Source organism: Sinohyriopsis cumingii, chromosome 17, assembly GCF_028554795.1.
Source record: "Sinohyriopsis cumingii isolate HCF-2022 chromosome 17, ASM2855479v2, whole genome shotgun sequence".
NCBI classification, from domain to species: domain Eukaryota; kingdom Metazoa; phylum Mollusca; class Bivalvia; order Unionida; family Unionidae; genus Sinohyriopsis; species Sinohyriopsis cumingii.
Window position 1 is genome coordinate 55,236,278 of NC_142977.1, and position 15,349 is coordinate 55,251,626.

A 15,349-nucleotide genomic window follows, 5' to 3' on the forward strand; every position below is an offset into this window, starting at 1 on the left:
ATCAATTTTATATATAAAATATACATTATTACTTGTAGTTTTTGATAAACCATTTTCCCAATTATTACCCAATGTATATACTTGAAAATAACCCTGCCGTGGAAGTGCGCAGCAACATCACTCCATAAGGTGAAGCAGGCCAAATAGTGAAATTTTGTTTCAACATGCAATGAAAGTGAAGCTCGTTTGCAAACATCAGATTTGTGTAAGTGTCTGCAGTTTACATTTGGTGTTAGGGGATCAAAATTGAACATCCTCACTTTTGATCTCACATGCTTCTATTGCAGTACCAACTCAGTTTTATTCCATTTATCAAAAACTTACTTTTTTCTTCCTTCTGTTAGTGCCATTTTTTCTGTCATACCCAATTTTCCACTGCATCATGAATTCACTATAATGCCATTATTTCCAGGTGGGTGTTGAATTTCCTAAAATTTTAAACTGAAAATTTAAAATTAATAAATAACATCAATAATAATAAAAATATCAATTAGAAAATTGAGGAATAACTAATTAATGAGATACTAAATAAACATATATGTAACACAAATTAAACAAGATTACCTTGAATTATACATCATATGCCCATCTTGTCTTTAATAGATTATTATCTAGACGGTAACTGGCATTGTCTTAATCTGGAATAATATGACCTTTACCTCCAAGCTGTTGTACCCAGCATCTCTAGCTTATTTCTTCCCTATATCATCAATTGGTTATAAATATTTTGTGGCTATATGTGTTGTGCAATTAAGTTATTTTGAAACATTTTCCCTTGTATACATCACACTGACCATGACAACTGACCTTTGAAACTAAAAATCAAAGTGCTAGGTATCCACTAAGTAACCATATGGACGTTAATATACATCTTCGTATAATATATATATATATATATATATATATATATATATATATATATATATATATATATAAGAGTAATTATCCTTAGGCCAGTGCTTGGAGTAATGTGATATTACTCCCTTATATAAATAAAAACCTAACCTAGCCAGTGCCAAGGTTTCTTGGGACAGAAGAGGTATATATCTAAGTTTTGAGGGTGTCTGCACGTTCTTGTACTGTATATGAACGGCTACCAGAACATCATCTTCTGGTCATGTGGTGGTAGTATGGGCCCTGGAATGTGTAGGCAGGTGATAGTTGTCTTATCTCACATAAAGAGGTCCTAGGTTTGATACCAAGCAGAAACCCAGTATGGAGTGAATTAATGAAATTGTTTATTTAGCAATATGGTGTCAATATCTGTAGTAATCGAGGTCCCTAGATTCATCAACCACAGGAATTTTAATACACATCCTCGTATATATATAGTCTTAAGAGTAATTACAATCCTTATTCCAGTGCTTGGTGTAATGTTACATACTAATTTATATAAATAAAAACTAAACCTTAGACATTATAAACCTTAAATCAAATGGTCATCTTTCTTACCCCAAGTACAAGCGAAGCATAAAAGTGTTACACAGTCTAGAATTAAAGTCCTTGAATGAGCTGAAAAAAATTAAATCTATCAATGCTTAAGATTAGACCCAGTCCTCTTCATGTATTGTAAAGGACTGAACTGTAATTATTTAGTAGAAGATGGAATTTACATCACACATTAATCTTAAGAATCAGTTTTGTCTAGTAAAATATGTTTCTTCAATAATACCTACCCAATCATAATACATTAAAAGAACTACTACTACCTCACAAATCCAGCCCTCACAGATTAAAATGTTTTAACTTAAAAGCTAAATGTTGTCTGCCTACCACAGTGGCAGTCAGAGTGGTCTCCCCTTAATATTAGGACTGCAGCAACAAATTCCATAAAATTACTAAATCATCAGTTACTACTGAAGTGGAAGGTATGTTCTCTGAATGGATGTAACTGTGGGGCAGCTGGGAGTGTGCATGCGTGTAACAATTGGGCAAGTATTATCAAAGAAACATATTTTACTATTTTGCCTGTACAGACTGCACATTGTCCACAGGAAGTTTCCATCAGCCCTATACAGATTAGACTGCTGTATAACTGGGTGTTTTGGTACCGTGGCACAAAGGCACAAACTGGGCATTGTATGCTGAAAGTGTGTGGCAACACTAAGCAAGTCTTTGGAACTGGACAAGTTTGTTTGCTGATGGCTGATGCTATATGATCAACTGTGGCCCACTGTGATCAATGTGGCACAGTCCAATCATGAAGGCCATTTTGAGATATTTATTCATATAGCCGATCCTTAATTCTGATACACAGGACTATAACTGAGCCTGTCATTGTCCTCCACCTCGTTCCCTGTGCCATTTCTCTAATAGTAGGGATAACACGAAGTACATAATGAATTCAGACAAGGACATTTTGGATAATAGTATTCTGATACATCAAAAGACTGTTAACACATGACCACATTCCAGGTCATTGGCACATTAGCATGTTTGAGACTACAGGCACATCAACACTTATTTGGAACACCACTGGAAATCAATTAGAACTTCATATGTTTGGACTTGTGACACAACTTTAACGATTATTTGGGATTTATTTCACAATACTGTAAGTCCTTTTTACATTTTAATTTTGCATTTCTGGGAAATAAATTATTTGTTAAATTTTACAAAACTTGGTAAGATTGATTTTACACATTGGCCTAATTGTCACATTCAGAATCTTCTGTCATGTGGCATTTATTTCAGGGGCATGAACCATGGATCAATGACGTCACTAGACGGGGGTGCGGACCACACCAGGTGACACCATCAAAAGCGGTGACACCAAAATGACTGTTTATAAAAAATTTGAAATTTTGTGCAGGAAGGAGGTTCACAGGGATGACACCATGAGTTACCACACTTGACTGTCTATAAAAAAAAATTGTGCAGGAAGGGGGCCATGGGGGTGACACCATGAGTTACCGCACATGAATGTCTAGAATATTTTTGAAGTTTTGTGCAAGACGGAGGTCCATGGGGGTGACACTATGAGTTACCACACTGGGTGACACCAACCCTAGTGACACCACTGCCATGTATGTACTTCTGGAAATAAATTCTGACTTGGAAAAACAGCTGCTCAAAAACAATTTGTAGATTTTATAAGCATCGTTCAATGATGAATAAATTAAGTAAATATATTATAATACTTTACATGGCAATTTTAATAATTTCTTGCAATATTATAATATAAGCATGAAAAATTTATGTTGAGGGCATGAGCTAGTAAAAGTCGTGCAGATCATGTGCTAAGTAGAGAATGTTTCGGTATAATGCGTGTCATTTGGTAGAATCTGATTACCTTTAGATGGCAATTATTCACTTTAATTAGATCCTCAAACATCCTTTGGAAGGTCAGTATTTACGTGCCCCTAAAAACATATATGGCAAAACTCAATGTTAAAGTATGTTGATATTCTGGACACGATCAACCCAAAGGAGTGACCCGGGCCAGTACAAACTAAATTGAATGTTGTGCACTGAGACATCACAATAAAAGCATTGCATGGAGAGATAAACAATTTGTATACTGAGACGACTAGACCTGGCATGCTCTTTTCTTGACCCAGTTTAGTACCTGGCCACCATTGCAAAAGTTCATAGCTATCAATATGATGACAGTAAAGGTGCAGATCATTTAATAACAAGGACTGAATAAACTTCAGTTGAACTATTTTAGTACCAAATGTAATAATTAATATTTAAGATGAGTAAATGCACCGATATGACCCCACTGACATTTAGCTAGTACTAATTCATGTACATGTATTAGCATTTATACCTTCTAGTATGCAGCTATGACATGAAAGGTACACGTGTTAAGTGTTGTTGTATTCCGACTTCCATCCTTGAATTTGCAAGTTCTCACATTGTTGTTCATATTCATTTCTGATGTGCTAAATATAACTTCTGAGTCTGCTTAAGTAACGTCTATCCATATTTCATCATAAATCTGTATCACTCATAGCACCGTGTACATCACCATTTCTGGTTATTTCAAAATAGATATTATTATAAGGCAACTTCTGATTAGTTGCTTGACATGCTTCTTCAGCTGTGACTGGTTCTTGGCTGGATGTTAGGGTTGCAGAAATTCTATAAATAACTTCTGCCTTGTAGCTGGGGCTTGGGGGATGTCGGTGGAGGTAGGAGGTGAGGAGACAGTTGGGGTGAAGCCAAGAGACAATATAAATAGTTTCTTTGCATCACAAGACAAAATATATCCAATGTTTATGCAAGAAAAGAATTGTTTTAATTTATTATGCCCAACCTGCTTCTAAATCAAAGCTTATAAGATATCATAGTTTCAATCAATTTTTTCCAACTTACATTTTCTTTCTTTTGTAAGTGCCATATTCTTTCTTTTGTAAAAGCCAGATTCTTTATCTTTTTATTTTCCAGTTGTCTTTAATTTCACTGTCAGCAGATGTGCATCAAAGTTTTGAAGATACATGTGTTACCTAAAAATACAAATTGGAATAATGAATATGTTATATAAAGAGACAGGAAAACTAAAAATGTGTTCATGGAACATGGATGCCCCACCACAGTAAATGGAAATGACCTAAATACACAACTTAACCAAAGTATGATGAATGGATGGATGGAGAGACAGACAATTATACACCCCAAACACTGTAATAGTGGGGCATATAAATTGTGCAACAAATATTTCAGGGATCAAAATAAGACTCTAAGCCAGTAAAACAGGCTTGGAGTCATACACCCTGACGTTTCTCACTGATTCAAGAACCTGTGCTCCAGGGAAACCCTATCAAGGTTTCAATATATGTGTGAACATTCCCTACAGACCAGCATGTATTATGTTGCGCATTCAAACGTTGGGACTACATGACTCCCTCTTATCAGCAATATGAAATTTCAAGCTGAGCTGAAAAGTGCAGTCATAAGATAAGTCCATTATCATCATCATCATCATCATCATTGGCGACTCGGTCTCGAAAGACCATGCGAATAGCGCCCTTGGGGTGTTGTCTGTCTCTATTGGCATCGTCTGCTGTGGCTGTGCAGGCCTATACGTGAGTGACAGTCCCTACTGCAGTTGGAGCAGACATACTGGGAAGTCGGCGTTACTGTGGTTGCTGTTGCGTTCTTCTTTCTCTTACGTTTCTCTGCTGCCAACTGGCCTCTTCTCGCATCAGCGACTGATATGCCATTGTTTACCATCAGTCTCCAGGTGCCTCGGTCCTCAGCTAGCTCTTCCCAGCCATCAGGTGAAATGTTGCATGCCTTCATGTCCCTCTTGCACACATCTTTGAAACGGAGTGAGGGGCGTCCGACTCTTTTCATGCCAGTGGCCAGCTGTCCATATAAGATGTCCTTTGGCAGCCTTCCATCCTCCATGCGTCGGACGTGACCCAGCCATCGAAGGCGGCGTTTAATAAGCAGGGAGTACATGCTGAGGGTACTTGCACGCTGCAGGATCTCGCTGTGTGGAACACGGTTTTGCCAGCTGATTTTCAGGATGCGTTTTAGGCACCGTATATGGAAGGAGTTGAGCCGGCGTTCTTGCCTCATGTAGGTACTCCAGGTCCCACTTCCATATAGAAGGGTGCTGAGAACGCAGGGCTGGTAGACTCGGACCTTGGTGTGCTCTGTCAGCGCGTTGTTTTCCCAAACCTTCTTTGTTAATCGAGCCATGATGGTGTTTGCCTTTCCAAGCCTTCTGTCCAGCTCCATATCAATCGAGAGAGTGTTGTTGATGGTTGACCCTAGGTAGGTAAAGTTGTTGACTGCTTCCAGGGTGACACCGTTGATTTTGATTGAAGGGGCAATGGTGGTATCTTGCACGCTGACATTTGTTTTTTCCAGGCTGATGGTGAGACCAAACTGCATGCAGGCAACAGCAAAACGGTCTCCCAGTCTCTGGAGGGCTTCCTCGGTGTGGGCCACGAGAGCTGCGTCATCTGCAAAGAGCATCTCCCTGATGAGCACAGCTCTCACTTTGGTCTTTGAGCGCAGTCGTGCCAGGTTGAACAGCCTCCCGTCGGACCTGGTGTGTAGATATATGCCATCCGTGAACGTGTCGAAGGAGAAGAAGATCCCAAAAAGTGTTGCTGCCAGCACGCAGCCCTGCTTCACACCACTGTTAATTGGGAAGGAAGTTGAGGAGGATCCATCATACAGGACTGTTCCCTTCATATCTGCATGGAAAGAGATTATCATGCTGAGGAGTTTTGGGGGGCAACCGATCTTACTCAGAAGTTCAAAAAGGCCCTTCCTGCTGACCAAGTCAAAGGCCTTGGTGAGGTCGATGAACATTATGTAGAGTGGTTGACCTTGTTCTCTGCTCTTCTCTTGGAGTTGTCTTAGGGAGAAGATCATGTCTGTCGTCGACCTGCCTGCTCTGAAGCCGCACTGTGATTCTGGGTACACACGGTCTGCCAGCAACTGCAGCCTGTTGAGTATGATGCGGACGTACACTTTACCAACAATACTCAAGAGCGAGATCCCTCTGTAATTATTACAGTCACTGCGGTCGCCCTTGTTTTTGTAAAGGATCACAATTGTTGCATCACGCATGTCTTGGGGGACTACTCCTTCCTCCCAGCAGCGGCAAAGTAGCTCGTGCAGTGGTTTAATCAATGCTGGTTTTCCACGTTTGATAGCTTCGGGCGGCATGCTGTCACTACCTGGTGCTTTGTCGTTTGGAAGGCATTCAATTGCTTTGCTGAGCTCCTCTAAGGTTGGCACTTTGTCGAGCTCTTCCATGGTGGGCAGATTCTTTATGCTGCTGAGGGCTGCATCAGTGACTGACGTTTCTCGGGAGTATAGTTCTGAGTAATGCTCCACCCATCTGGCCATCTGTTGCCCACGGTCAGTGATCTTCTCTCCCGTCAGGGATTTCAGGAGAGCGACCCCTTTCACTGTAGGGCCTGGAGCCTTCTTGATGCCACTGTACATACCTTGGATGTGTCCGGACTCGGCACTGCGCTGGATCCCTTCACACAGTTGTTGCCAGTACTCGTTCGCACACTGTCTAGCAATGCGTTGGGTGTTACTTCGGGCACTTCTGAGAGCAGCAAGCGTCCGTTCATTAGGGCATTTTTTGTAAGCTATGAAGGCTTTTCGTTTCTCCTCGATTTGTGGTTCCATCCTTGATAGGCGTGCATTGAACCAGTCCTGGCTGGGTCGTTCCTTCTTGCCAAACGTTGACATAGCTGTACTGTAGATGGCACCCTTCATGGCGTTCCACTTGGCTGTAGCGTCATACTCAGGCAGGTCCTGGAGGGCCTTGTTCAGGGCAGACACATACTCCTCCACCTTGGCAGGGACTGACATCTGCGCAGTGTTTATGCGAGGACGTCCTTTTGGTTTTGAGCGGTGTAGCGTGTGTGGCTGTAGTCGCACTCTGCTGCTCACAAGGGCATGGTCGGAGTCACAGTCTGCACTGTGGTAGGTTCTGGTGGAGAGGACGCTGTTAAGGGCAGAGCGCCTGGTGATGACCAAGTCGAGTTGGTGCCAGTGATGAGATCTGGGATGTTTCCATGACACTTTGTGTTGTGGCTTACACTTGAAGAAGGTGTTTGTGATGCACAGGCCATGGTAGGTGCATAGCTCCAGCAGTCTCTGGCCGTTTTCGTTGGTCTTTCCAGTGCCATGATATCCGAGGCAGGTAGGCCATGACTCGTGGTCCGCACCTACTCTGGCATTAAAGTCGCCGAGGAGGAATAGTGGTTCATTTTTGGGGTATCCTTTGATCTGTTCGTCCAGCTGCCCATAGAACTGATCCTTCACGTCTTCTGATGACGTGAGGGTTGGGGCGTAGACACTGATGATGTTGACAGGAACTGAAGCAGTGGTGAGGCGGATGGACAAGAGACGCTCAGAGCCCCCTGTGGGAGGTTCAACCGAGGCCAGGAGATTGTTTTTGATGGCAAAGCCCACTCCGTGCTGACGGGGCTCCTCAGGTTCTCGACCCTTCCAGAAGAAGGTGTAGTTTTCCTCTCTGAGGGAGCCACTAGAAAAATCGACATCAAAATGATCTGAAACTTAGGTAATATCAATGTATTTCTAACAGTGTAACTTTATTTCTTGTTTAGAATCAAGTCTAAACCAATTTGAAAATTACGTACCTATGGAACTGTCAAGTGCTAAGCTTAAAGAAAAATAAATAAATAAATAAATTATTATATTTTTCCAAAGATCTTTTAAAAGTTCTACCTTATAAATTCTGAATAGGATCTTGATATTGCTATGTATTTCAAATACGGAAAAAATATTCCCACATGCAAAGCAATTACCATTTATGCAAAACGTTTGTGAATCATGCATTAACAGCACCTGGCATACCAAAACATCTGCCTGATATGTACAAAAAATGCACAGAAAGTGAAGCTTGTTGTATGCACTAAACTGAGTCTATGAAACTGTATTTGTAGCTGCATATCAGTGTAACCCAAATTCTAGATATTTCAAGAATAACAACGAAAATCCAAACAAATGTAAACATGCCATTTGTATGACAAACTGAGTGGAATATATAAATCTCATTCCAATGCAAACTGAACAAGAGACCCAACTGGGCTTGATATCACTCAACTGTGTAACTAACATATGTAAGTTTTTGAAAGCAAATTCAAACATGTATTGCAACTATGGTGTGCAATCAGATATTTGCGGTACCTACTTACCACTTTTCTCATTAGCCTATTAAAAAAAATTCAGAAACACAAGTATTTTTAATGGGACTAATGCTTCATTTGAATTTTCATGGAATCCAAGATTAGACTGCTTCTTTTTTTAATTGCTGAGTATTGAAATCATTTCTCATAAGCTTGAGAAACTACAGCATAACAAATTTGGTACACAACCATTTTCTTAGGTCTGAGTTAACATGTTCACAAGACATCTCAAAGTTGAGTAAACATTCTTTACCATGACCTTGGACATTGAACAAGACTGCGTAGATAGAACTTGTTGTAGATAATATGAAAATAAAACCACATGCCAAACTTGCTGAAATCTTCAAGCACTAATTGTTTGTTATCATTTAATGTATACTTCAGATATATCAACAAATTGGCTTTATTGATAAAAATCAATTCACACCTGTTTATGTGATTGTGCTTACAAGCCAATACAGCTAAAACCCTAAGTCAAAACCTCTGATTTTAAAATCATTGTCACTGTGCTAACTATCACCTTGTTCTTTGGAATTCAAATAAGTCTGGTCACATTCATTTATATATGCTCATGCCATAATGTTCATAAGCTTAATTAAGTACAACTTGCAAGAAATAACTGCTGACATTATCTCAGGTCTGGTTTTCAAACTAAAACTTCACAAAAGTATGGACGTACTGGTGGCAAGATATGCACCATGTTCATTCAGGCCACTTGAATATTGCAAGATATGATTTAATGAAAACTATTGTCATTCCTACCACTTATACAAGTACTGTGATAAACAAATTTTGAAATGGTTATGGTACCATGAGGGAGGTCAGAAAGCCACCATTTTTATTATAACTAGCTAGGTATTACTATCGTGATTTTCAGGATGGCCATCAAGGCTGCCAATCTGGAAGTTGTGTCAGCATCATTGTAGTACAGGGGAAAAAATATACACTGCAAGAAAGAAGTATTTTTTGTTGTTATTTTTTCAACTAAAAATGTCAGCATGGCAATTAATCATGGAGATAGTGCTTTTATGAGATGTGCCAAATTTTGGGAGGTCACACAAGCATCAATGTCATTCAGGACAAATTACACACAGAGAGAAGTGTTTTCTTGAAAATTGTGTCAAAATGACCATCCCTTAAAGAGGACTTAATTGGCAAGTTTACAAGAAGACATCTGCAATGTTTGGGATTCTACAATGAAGTTGTGATTCTAAGAAATTAGCAGAGTGATTCTCAAGTTCTGGGACATGAGAGTCTTGAAATCTCAATCTGGAATTCCTGTTCACAGCCCTGGTTGCTGGTGAATTATGCATCATTTTTACGAACTTGTAAGGCATTATTCCAAAATACTTGGTGCGAAATTTGGTCAAGATCTAACGAGTGGTGTCTGAAGAAGAGTCATTTAAAGGTTTTTGGCTTATTTTCTTTTGGTAATGATGTCCTTATTAGATGTCAGAACGGTATCATTTGCCTAAATTTGAAATAGTATTACGCCTGGTTGTGTTGTGTTGTGTCCAGTTTGGCAAAATTCTGTTAAATAGTACATGTATTCATTAAATAGTATTCCTTTAAAGAGATTTATATTTTTAGAAACACTGGCTACCTGTGATACTGAATCAGCATATTTTGTACTCTATGATAGAGTGTTTCTCTGTCAAAACTGGTCTCTATCTGTCGAGAGGATTTCACAAATGTGTCATTTAAAGGCTCATCTATTTTAGTAATTGTGGCCATATGTGATGGTGCATTGGGAACATTTCTATAAACTTGAAAGGCCATCATATGAAGATCATGCCTGCCAAGTTTGCTTGAAATTCTTTATTTTTTGCAAAGACATCCAAGCCCTCCATGGTGTGATGCTTTATGTCAAATTTGGTCATATTTCGTATAATGATTTTGCAAAGTCATTCATGTTGAAAATATCCCACTTAAGCTGAATTATAAACTTTCACTATAAAAATGATCAAGCATGGAAAATTTCTATGAGTATAATAAACCTGAAGAATGCTTAGAGGAATTCGAACAGGCAATGATTTTATATTAAATTTATGAAATATGTTGAAAAATGTGTAGCTTCTAACAACGGCTCAAGCTTCTTGTTCAGCAACTTGGTCCATTCCATGACTGAGAATGAATCAACATTATGTATATATAACTAACAAATTTATTTGATTATATTATAAATTCAATGGTATTGGTACTTTGGAGAAAACTAGATTAGCTACATATACAGCAACACATCTCTGTGTGTGTGTGTGTGTGTTTGTGTGTGTGTGTGTGTGAGTGTCCATTACCCAGGTCATTTAATCTGGGGTGCTCCAAGAAAATCCCAGGGAATTTACAAACAATAACAACAACAGAGATGAACAGCAGCTCCTTGTTCGCTTTGACCTCTTTGCGAGAACTAGTTCCTTGTTCGCTTCGACCCCTAAAACATAAAATATTAGGGTCGATGTCTGACATTGTAGAACTACACAGCGGGTTGACCATTGTTGTCATGGATGTAGTCAGTAAAGGGAAATAACTTCATCGAGACTCTAATGATATCGAGTTAAATTTGGGTAGTAAAAATTAATTTCCATGTCTGAAAGCACCTGTATCTGACCTTGTATCAATAAAGTACGATGAAATCTCTGACAACACGCAATCAATTTATCGGTACTATAAATTAACTGTGAATTTATAGTACCGATAAGATGTTTGCATGTTGTCAGGGAGTGCATCCTACTTTATTGATAAAAACTTAATTTGTAAACTTAATTGATAGTGAAAGAAGAATAAATAAACTATGCACCCTGCCCATCACAGTCAAAGGCATTCCAAATGATTCAAAGGATGTATTAGGCATTCCAAATGATTCAACGGATGTATTAACATGGCATCTTCCAGTGCGTGAAAAAAAAGAAGATTGTGCGTGAATGGAAGCACCACTACTGACAAAAGATCTAGAATAGGTACTCCTTAATTCTCATATGTATATTAGACCTCGATGCCGATATTTATGTTGTGGGTGTCATAGCACTAAAAAGAAAATAACATGTGCTATGTCTTACATTGTAGGACTAGGGTGCCCCTAAGCATGACCTCAGACGAAGAGTGTGCTTTTAGAACGTTTTCATCAGCAAGCCACATGGGCACTGAAATACATCTGGACGAAACTTACATCATTGCAGTCACAGAAATCCTAGACAAAGCAGCTTCGAGGGAAAATTCGGAATTTCAGCAAGAAAACGTGGATTTAGACAAAAGCTTTTCATCATTGGCCATTCATGATGTATAGAACATAGATACCTTTATTAATAATGACAGAAAAGAAGACTTCCCATCAAACATATCCAGCGAAGATATAGAGGGCATTAATGCAGCCATTACCTCCATTGCAGCAGCTGACGGTAATGATCATACAGTCGAGGAATTGAAAAACATCCTTTATGATCCAAATGTATCTTGTGATTCGTTGCCATATAGTGATGTAGATGCAGAGGTTGTACAACCAATTTATGAAGACAAAATGAATTTGAAAGAAGAGAAGGAAAAGAAGAGGAAAAGGAAGAGGAAGAATATTCAAATATTAGGATAAAAGTTGATGCTGGTAAAGATATTCTCCAAGATGTTCAAGCCCTCCTTGAAGAAAAACAGATACCATTTGTGACAAAGATGAAACTGTGGTATGCGGTGCCGATAGTAGCATACTATAGTATCAAGATCTGAACAAAACATCCATCACCGCCACTATTATACCGCCATCCTCCACCTTTCTGTGGTAGAGATGACGATATAACTACATTGAAAGTGGTTCTCGATGATAATTTGGAGAAGACTGAACTGAGTGAAACAAATTAAAACGTTTTGTTGTTTCACCTGACTACAAGATTGCAAGAAATCTAAGCTTATAGATGGGAACAATAAGTATGCAATATTTCTTCCAGAATTTCCGTTACTGCACTTGAAAAAGTCCAAAATCATGAGTTTAATATCAGCCTATGAAATATTCGGCCTCAATCATATGCTGAAATATATTAGAGATGATGTTGAAAAAAACTGCAGTAAATTAGTGAATATTGAGAATATCGAGAGAGCAACTCAAGACGTTTGGCGATTGTAAGCATCTTAGCACATCTCGGTTCTTGTCATGGTCATCGACTCGCTACCACAGTCATATGCAGAGGAGCTGGAAAAAAAATTGTGTGATCAGGAGTTATCTGTCAGCCAGCTTGAAGTGAGATGGAGACAAATAAATTAAGAAAGCATCCACTGATAATAAAACATTTCCCTGCATACTGATATAACGATGCATTGTGACGAAATTGTAGCCATCGTCGTTGCTAAAAAACTAGGACGAAAAGATGGATACAGCTTACATTTGGCCAGTGTGAAGTCTTCTCTTCCCTTCTTATTCTTAAACGGAGCTTCCAGTTATGCTCGATTTTGCTCACAGCTTTTGATAGAACATTACACATTAAGTCACTTTCACAGACAAATGAAACATGCTCTATTCAGTACCTCACACAATGATATTATTGTTAGCTTTGGATTAGACACTGCACGACAGACTGACCATAGAGACGCAACAAAATGTATTCGACAGGGGGGCCATACTAGGCAATGTAATGAAAAAGATGTCCACAGCAGACGAGTAGAGACAAGTGCATGCATTAATCCAGTCTGTCATCTCAGGAGAGGATGCTTCGAAGATTAAGCAAGATGAGAGAAAAGACGAAGAGATAGCATCCAAAATATGAGAAAGTTACATGGGGATAAAGCCACCCCATCAACCCCTGACCTATTGTGGCCTTGATTTGTGCTGCCATACATTTGAGACATGGTAAAAATGATGCGTTCTTCCAAGATGGTGTCCTGAAAGGACATTATGTGCAGGGGACCTCTTGGCAATGACATGCTGTCAGCAGAGTTTCACTGTCTATATCAAAAGTCATACTAAGAAGAAGCTGATCAATGTGATTGCCTAAATAGGAACTTACAAATTTCTTGCCAGTCGATGTTCCCAAAATAAATGGCTTGTGAATTAATTTTTGACTGATCACCTCTTTTTCTTCCTTCAAGTATAAGAGAGATATTTCTTCTTTAGAATCCCGTTTTTTCCTTGTATGTGTCCTGAGTGTGTCTGGAGTGAAGGATTATTTTTCTTCATATATAACAATGTGACCTAAGTCTGGAAGGTGTCTTTTCAGCTTGTGAAGAATCGCCTCTGATACGTACTCTACGTATTGGTCTGCAGTCTGACAATCGTATACTCGTTATTCCCACTATGAAAACAAAGTCATATGGACAGCGTTCTTTTGCATGCCAGGGCCCAGCAACGTGGAATGAATTGCCCACTGAACTTAGACACAAAGACACAATGATCACATTCAAGAGGACTCTCAAAACTCACTTATTTCGACTGCAAGAACAAACTTAAAGACCTAATAATTTTTCCTACCTTAGATATTCTCAGCATGTTTTTTAATGTTTTCTAATTTCATGGTGTTTGTTTTTGTAATCATATCATTATATGTTTTTATCGTATAGGTTTTTGTTTAATGTTGTAAAGCGCTTAGAGCTTCTAAAGATTAGGCGCTATACAAAATCCTCATTATTGTTATTATTATTATTATTATTATTATTATCAGAATGGCCTCTGTTTTATCATCATTCATCTGTAGCTTGTGATAAACAGATTCAGTATGTATTGTAACCTTGTATGAATATTTTGTAGATATTTTACATGTTAGTCATAGCAGTATAATGAAATTACCTTGTATCATGTATAATTCCACCAGGACATGGTCAAATTATTCCATAATTCCAATGTTTTGCAGTGCACTTGCCGTCAAAATACGTACTAATCAGCTATTTGCACTCTTTTGGTCAGTGAGCGCTATGGAATCTGATCGGCTATTGGTCACATGACCTTTTCCTATAAATAGCAACACGTACAAGTAATGTAGGGTTTCACTGTTATCTTGTCCAGCGTTCGGAGCAGACTATTTCAACTATTCTATAATGTCTCAAGCTATGTTGGATAAACATGGTCAAGTTGCAATGGTTAGTTCTAATGAAATTTGATATGCTTGCTTGACATTACGGGGAATTCCAGAAGTTAATTATTATTCATGAGGTGACGTCTGCTACCGTATTGGTTGATATGATTTCACCTTCGGTGAATTATCACCGCGATTAACCTATGTAAGTGAAGGCGAGAGATCATTTCGATATATGTAATCCTGGGAAACATACAAATTGTTCCCTCAGAAACTGATATATAAGTATATTAATGCTACTAAGCCATCACTCTACATCTTCGTTAGAAGGCGAACTCACGTTGCACCTTCACCTTACAATACTCATCACCTTCAACAACTGAGTCAGCTCGTTCCAATACACGATGCAGGTAACAAAATTCACTTGCTAAGTGCTGAAAGACGTGTCCTAGATAAGTACATTATACATATTACCATACATAAAGCACATATCTTATCTAGGAAATGAGGCATAGTAATTACATTGTAAATTCGTAATGGAGGTAATGTTCATTACAATAAAACCATTTAAAATTTTCATATGTGGTGTCTCATAAGGCAGTGTTCAATGTACACCGAGTGAAATGTGTACAATCCTTTGAGCTGTCTCCCCTATTAATAGTAGACTGAACCCGAAAATGTCCGTTCTCTATTATCAACCTATTACATTAACAACATTTCAGTTTCAGC

At 38.7% G+C, this 15,349-nt stretch overlaps 1 long non-coding RNA gene across 1 annotated transcript; it reads right to left on the minus strand.

The window, feature by feature from the left end:
* Positions 1-328: 328 nt before the first annotated feature.
* On the minus strand, positions 329-15,038 carry LOC149778791 (uncharacterized). The gene is made up of 4 exons (XR_016415363.1): positions 14,395-15,038; positions 10,931-11,064; positions 4,321-4,451; positions 329-428 (listed from the first exon to the last, which is right to left on the minus strand). It is a non-coding gene; the product is annotated as an uncharacterized LOC149778791 (long non-coding RNA).
* Positions 15,039-15,349: the final 311 nt, after the last annotated feature.